The following is a 6,000-nucleotide window of genomic DNA, read 5'->3' on the forward strand; positions in this document are numbered from 1 at the left end:
AAGGGGGACAGTTTTCAGTTTCCTTAATAGTGTAATGCTTCAGGCAATATATGAAGTTCACCAAGAATTTTTGATAAAGCAAATTCTTTATAATATCTCGACTTCGTCCTTGGTGGTGAGTTTTGCTTCAAGCTAGTTCTAAAATTCAACAAAAATGTCCTAATATTGCCTAACAGAGAGAGAGAGTACAAGAGAGAGAGAGTGCACAGTGGGTAGAATCTGGAGCATATTTTATATTTTATCACCTTTAATGAGGCAGTCAGAGCCTGTCACTCATATGATTGACTGGCTGCCTCCAATATGTTTTTCAGGGCATTTAAGAAGTGCAGTATTTTCTTTTCTCTGTTGCTGATATCATTGACACTAAATATTTAATCACCAACTAGGACTGCAGTAGCTGCTCCTCAGAAGTGATGAATAATGAGCCCCTGTACATTTGTGAACTCCCTGTTGTTGGCTGATTAGGTTGACTTTGCATGGAGAGATTGAACATGGATGGTTTATTGCTCGTGGTGAAAGAGGAAAATGTAACATCAAGAACACTGATCAAACTGAGAATATAAATGCTGCTTTGTCATTGGCATATAATTTTAAACAGTGGCTTGAATAATAATAGTTCTTTCAGTTTGCCTAATTTTTTTTCAGAGGTATCAAAATGTCTTTTAAATCTTTTCTGAAATTTACCCCATTGTAGCCTCATGGTATATTCCTGTCCCCATAGGTATGATTTTTCATTTTTACAAATGGAGAAACTGAATCACAGGGAAATTAAATTACTAATCCTTGACTGTACATCAGTTATAGTATAAGGATCAGAATCAGATATTCTGATTTATTTTAAGTGGCTCCTATCACAAATCTAAGATGCAATCTCTGCCTATTCTTTTACAGAAGCTGTGAAATCACAGAAAGTTACCTGTTTTTTTAGTTCTACTTTTCTCATCAGTTAAATAGAGACAGTAACACTGCTCTGAAGGTAAATTTGTAGCCATGACTACATTGTGCCATGTAAATTGCCCCACCTTGTTGCTGACACACAAAAGACATTTTATATAAGATAGTTTCTTTATTGTTATTTTGTATTATTATTATTTAATTGCATACATTTAGCTGGTACTTCTAATATATTTAATAGTGATAATATCAGTCTCTGACTATGTAAGTATGCTAGAACTGCCATAACAAAGTATCACAGACTGGATGGCTTAAGCAACATATATTTTTTTTCTCACAATTATGGAGGCTAGAAATCCAAGATCAGGTTTCAGTAGGATTGGTTTCCTCTGAGACCTTGTCCTGGTCTTCTTTGGCTTATAGATGGCCATTTTTTCCTGTGTCTTCACATGGGTTTCCTTCTGAACATGTTTTTGTCTAAATTTCTTCTTCTTCTAAGGACACCAGTCATATTAGATTAGGGCCCACCCTGATGACCTCATTTTAACTTAATTGCCACTTTAAAGATCCTGTCTTCCAAAATGGTTGCATTCTGCGGTACTAGGGTTTAGGACTTCAATATGTAAATTTTGAAGGGGACATAGCTCAGTCCATAACACTGACTTTCAATAATAAGTAACATTAATCTGGTTTACTTCACTATTTTGGGAGACATATTTATTATAAGGGAAGAAGGGTAAATGGCATATTTTTTTGGAATTTGAAAAAATAGTTGCTGCTTCCTCTTTATGTATAAAACCATGTCTGAATTCCAAATAAATGACTTCATCTTGTGGTGCAATTAAACCCAAGTAGGTTTTTTTGGAGGGAGGTGATCTCAGAGGGTGTCTATAAGGAAGTAAAGAAGAGGAGAAAAAAGCTAATTTAGGAAGTGTTGATGAAAGTCTTAGCAGCCTCCTGGTAGAGGTTCTTCTGGGTTCTTGGTGATGTCAGGAGAAAAGAATTTCAGGATACACCACATAAGCCAAGCAAGGGATAGCTTCCTATTGAAAATGGAAGTACACTCTCAGAGAGCAGGCAGGCTTGAAAAGAGCAGCTGCATTGGGAGGAAGTGATTTTTGGTCTTTTGAATTCTTACTAATTAAGGGAAGGAATATTCAAGGTTAAGGGGCTGGCTTTTACTAAGGATTTGGGTAGTAATTCCTAGAATTGGGTTCCCTCCAATTTTCATACTTTTTATGGTTGTCTCAGAACTGTCATGGTGATTTCATGACAGTGAAATTTTAAAACTGCAATATAAATGATAATGTAATTAGCTAAATTCCTGTGATGTAACAGAGATAGCTGACAAGCCAGCTGAAAACAGTTCTTGCTTGTGGTTATCAGCCCCTCTAGTTAACTTCTGCTTGAGGGTTGCCTACTTTAACACCTGCAACCAATCTTCAAGCCTCTGCATCCAGCCAAGCCCTGGCTCCTACTCTAACAAGACAGTCTGCTGTGGCACCCTCAGGAGGCAGCTCAGAGCCTTCCCACGCCAGAAACCAGGAAACCGGGTATGTAGATGCAAACTCCTGTCGTATCTGTTGAGAGATACGGGAGTATCTCTCCTGGGAGTGATTTTGGCTTAGGCTTTGCAAGGTTTAGCACAGTTCTGTGGGCACAAGGAGCATGGGGTGATTGCAGTACAAATAGGGAATGCAGAGATTATATTATCTCAGTATTTTGCGGGATTAACTTTGTTATTCCTTGGCTTTGTGACTGTGCTCTTATATGTGTGTGTGTGTTTATTTATATATTTCAGTCTTGAGTACTACTAGTATATGTCCATTCTTAGTAGTTGGTCAAAACAGTATAATTTTAATAGTCATAGTACAATAGTAAATTGTTTCCAGTGGAAAGTACAATAAGTACCTATATTGTTATGAAAGGCCATATAGGGTATGAGCCATACTGAGTGAAGACTAAAATGAAACAAATGGATTAACCACAGTATAACATAGTAGTTAAGGACATTGGTTTTGAAACCTTGAAACCAAACCAACCTGGATTCAAATTTTAGTTTTGATGCCAGACACTCTCTGAGTTTTCTTTTAAGGAAAAGAAAATAATCCTAGTTTCCTCATTAGATTTTGTGAGGATATGTGAAGATCTTGTCATAGTAACTTTTAGATCATCAATGCTCAATAGAGTAGCTATTATAATTATTATATATTATATTTTAAATTATTATATATTATAATTAGTAAGATGGTAATAGCAATAAACAGGAGGGTTTTAGGGGTTCATTTCTGGTTCCAATTTAGTAGTCATGAAACGTATGATCAGGGACTTCTCTTCCTGATTTAGTGTCAGAAAACCTACTCTCTAGTCCTCAATAGCCCAATTGTAAGTCAAGTTGTGTACTTTCCTCCTTTGCTAAAAACAAACAAACAAATAGCATCAAAACCTGTGGAGATTTGCTTTATCTACCCAAGAGACTTTTTAAGGCTGAACACTGTTAATGAACTTTTATGTTATAAGGTCATGTATAAACATAAGCATTTTTGCTATGGTGTGCTTAACAGTGGTGTAGCAGCCTTTCCCTCTTTTTTCATTTAAGTTGGGATTTAGATATGACATTGAAGTTTTCTCCTAAGACTTTGTCCCTGCTTTGCCACAGGTCCTGGGAACTTTATATTACACTTCTAGTAAGCCATTTAGAGAGCAAAAGTATTACGCTAAAATGTGGGAAAACTGGGTGTTCAAATATGTAGATGATGTACAGGTTTAGGGAGTATCCACGGAATCTGATTCCATAAATCTTAGAGTATTGGTCTGGTTCCTTATATTCATCATGTGCAATATCTTCCATCTCTTTAGAATCTTAATCTTAACCACTGTGCTCCAGGTAGAACCTTGTGATTTCAGGTAACAGTTTCACTCTTTTGCAGGCACTTGACCCTAAGCAAGGGTTTGCCATTTTGTGAACTGCACGTAGGGTTGGTTTAAGAAAACTCCATACTCCAGGCTACTACTGCTTACTCGATTTTTATTTTGTGTATTTTTTTTCCAGGATACATTTCCTTTTTGCTTGGATAAAATCAAATCTTTTTGATCCACTTTTATGATACAGCACCTTCTTTTTTATCATAACTACTCTTTCTGACTCCCATCTTCCCACGAAATTCAATTTGCCTGTCATTTGAATCCAAAATTAGCCTTTCTAAAACAAACCTTTGTATTTGCTAAATATAAGCTTTAGGGAAATTGGGTGGTTGTTGTATGATATAAACTGGTCAAGGGGTATTTCTTCACAATGATGAGGTTTATAATTTAACAGAAATGCTATAGAACTTGAGGTCATACATGCCATCATGCTTAATTGACTGAGTATAGCCCCCTTTTGTCCTTCCTTGAGACATAAATTCCATTCTATTTCAGTCATTCTCATTCAGACACATTTGCTTCCATTCCTTCCCATCCCATCCTTCGAATTTCTTTCTAATGTATGTTAAGCATCAACCTCAGGAAAGGCATTTTTCTAGGTAATAAAACCCCTCTATATAATCTGTAAAGGTTTCAAGCTATTGTAGGGGCTGAGAAGATAATTAATATTAGGATAGCAGGGATTAAATTTCAGTTTATCTTTCACATCGACTGTGTTATTCAAAGATGGCTAGTGTGTATATGGACTAGGAAGAAGTAAGAAATCTTTTGCTTCAAGATACCTTCCATGGTTAATTCAAAGGGCAGTGTTTAGACTCTGTTCTTCATGGGGTAGAGAGAAGGTTGTGGTGAACTCATGCAGCCCTTCAGTGGGGTTTAATTTAGTTGTAAATTGCTGTCCAGTTTGTAAACAGTTCTTGCAGGGAGCTTTGTGACAGCATCTGCAACATTCATTACATTCTTCATACACTGTGTTGCTACCATGTAGTTTTTGCGAGATTTACCCTGTTCTAGTTCCAGGAGTCCTCCCTAATTAGTTTTTTAAACCACTCAGGATCATCTTTAAAAAAATTAATTATTTTTAGGTATAATGTTCATATAATAAAAAGTACAAATCTTAAGTGTATGGCTCAACAAATTTTCATTCATCTATACATCAATATAAAACTACAGTTAGGGTAGTATTAATTCAACCTTTTCTCACTTAGAGATTAGTTCGCTGATGGTCAAGTCACCCAGGATTGAGCCACCTAGGGTATGGTATTTCTTTTAGCTTCCATGAGTAGTTGAAGGTTGATATGATGAGAATTAAGCATGTGTTAACTGTGGGAAATTACAGTCTTTCCAACTCACTGTAAACCAAGACTTGTTGTCCCAGGTATTGCTGGTGACCGATCTGGCGTGAGGATAAGCATTCACAGGGGAAGGTACAGATGACAGAACCCAGATTAAACTTTGTCTGAAGCTTACCCTTCTCCTGGTTGCTCTTAATTTTATGATTCAATAAATGGATTGAATTTATTTTGGACTAGATTTCCTTTTACTTAAGACCTAAACAAAGTTAAAATATTTACCTTCATACTTTTTGTTCTGCGAGGAGCTGACTCATTTTTCTTAACACCAGTGGCTCCTTGTAAACTTACATGAGACCCCCAAATATCACAGGCCTAGGCATACAATTTTGAAATTCTGGTAGCGTTACCTCTTTTTGTATTCTAAATTCTAGCAAAATCTCATCTGGTTTTTAGTCTTTGAGAATAAAAACTCTCTCACATGGATAAAATATGAATATAAAGAAGGGGGAATGTGCAGTTTTCCTGCCTCATGTAAATTCGATTCATAATATAAACATAAGCCTTCTGAAAGCACGAAAATCTTACACCCAGAGCCCTAAAGACAATGTTAAAAGAACTGAGTTCAAGTCCCAATTCTGCCCATTTTTAAGTTGTGTGATACAAGAAAGTTAATTAATTTATTTGTTTTAGTAACTGTAACTATAAAACAAAAGAGTTGGATTGTATGCTTCCTAGGGTTTCTGCTAACTCAGAAATTACTATGAATTTTTGTAATACTTTGCATTTATCAGTATCTGCTCCTTTATCAGAATTCTTTCCCTCTTTCCCTCCTCATCCTTTCTTTCATTTTTTATTTGGTTGTTTTAGAAATAAGTATTCACTGTTA

This window comes from Propithecus coquereli, unplaced genomic scaffold (assembly GCF_000956105.1).
Source record: "Propithecus coquereli isolate 6110/MARCELLA unplaced genomic scaffold, Pcoq_1.0 Scaffold62, whole genome shotgun sequence".
In the NCBI taxonomy this organism is placed as follows: domain Eukaryota; kingdom Metazoa; phylum Chordata; class Mammalia; order Primates; family Indriidae; genus Propithecus; species Propithecus coquereli.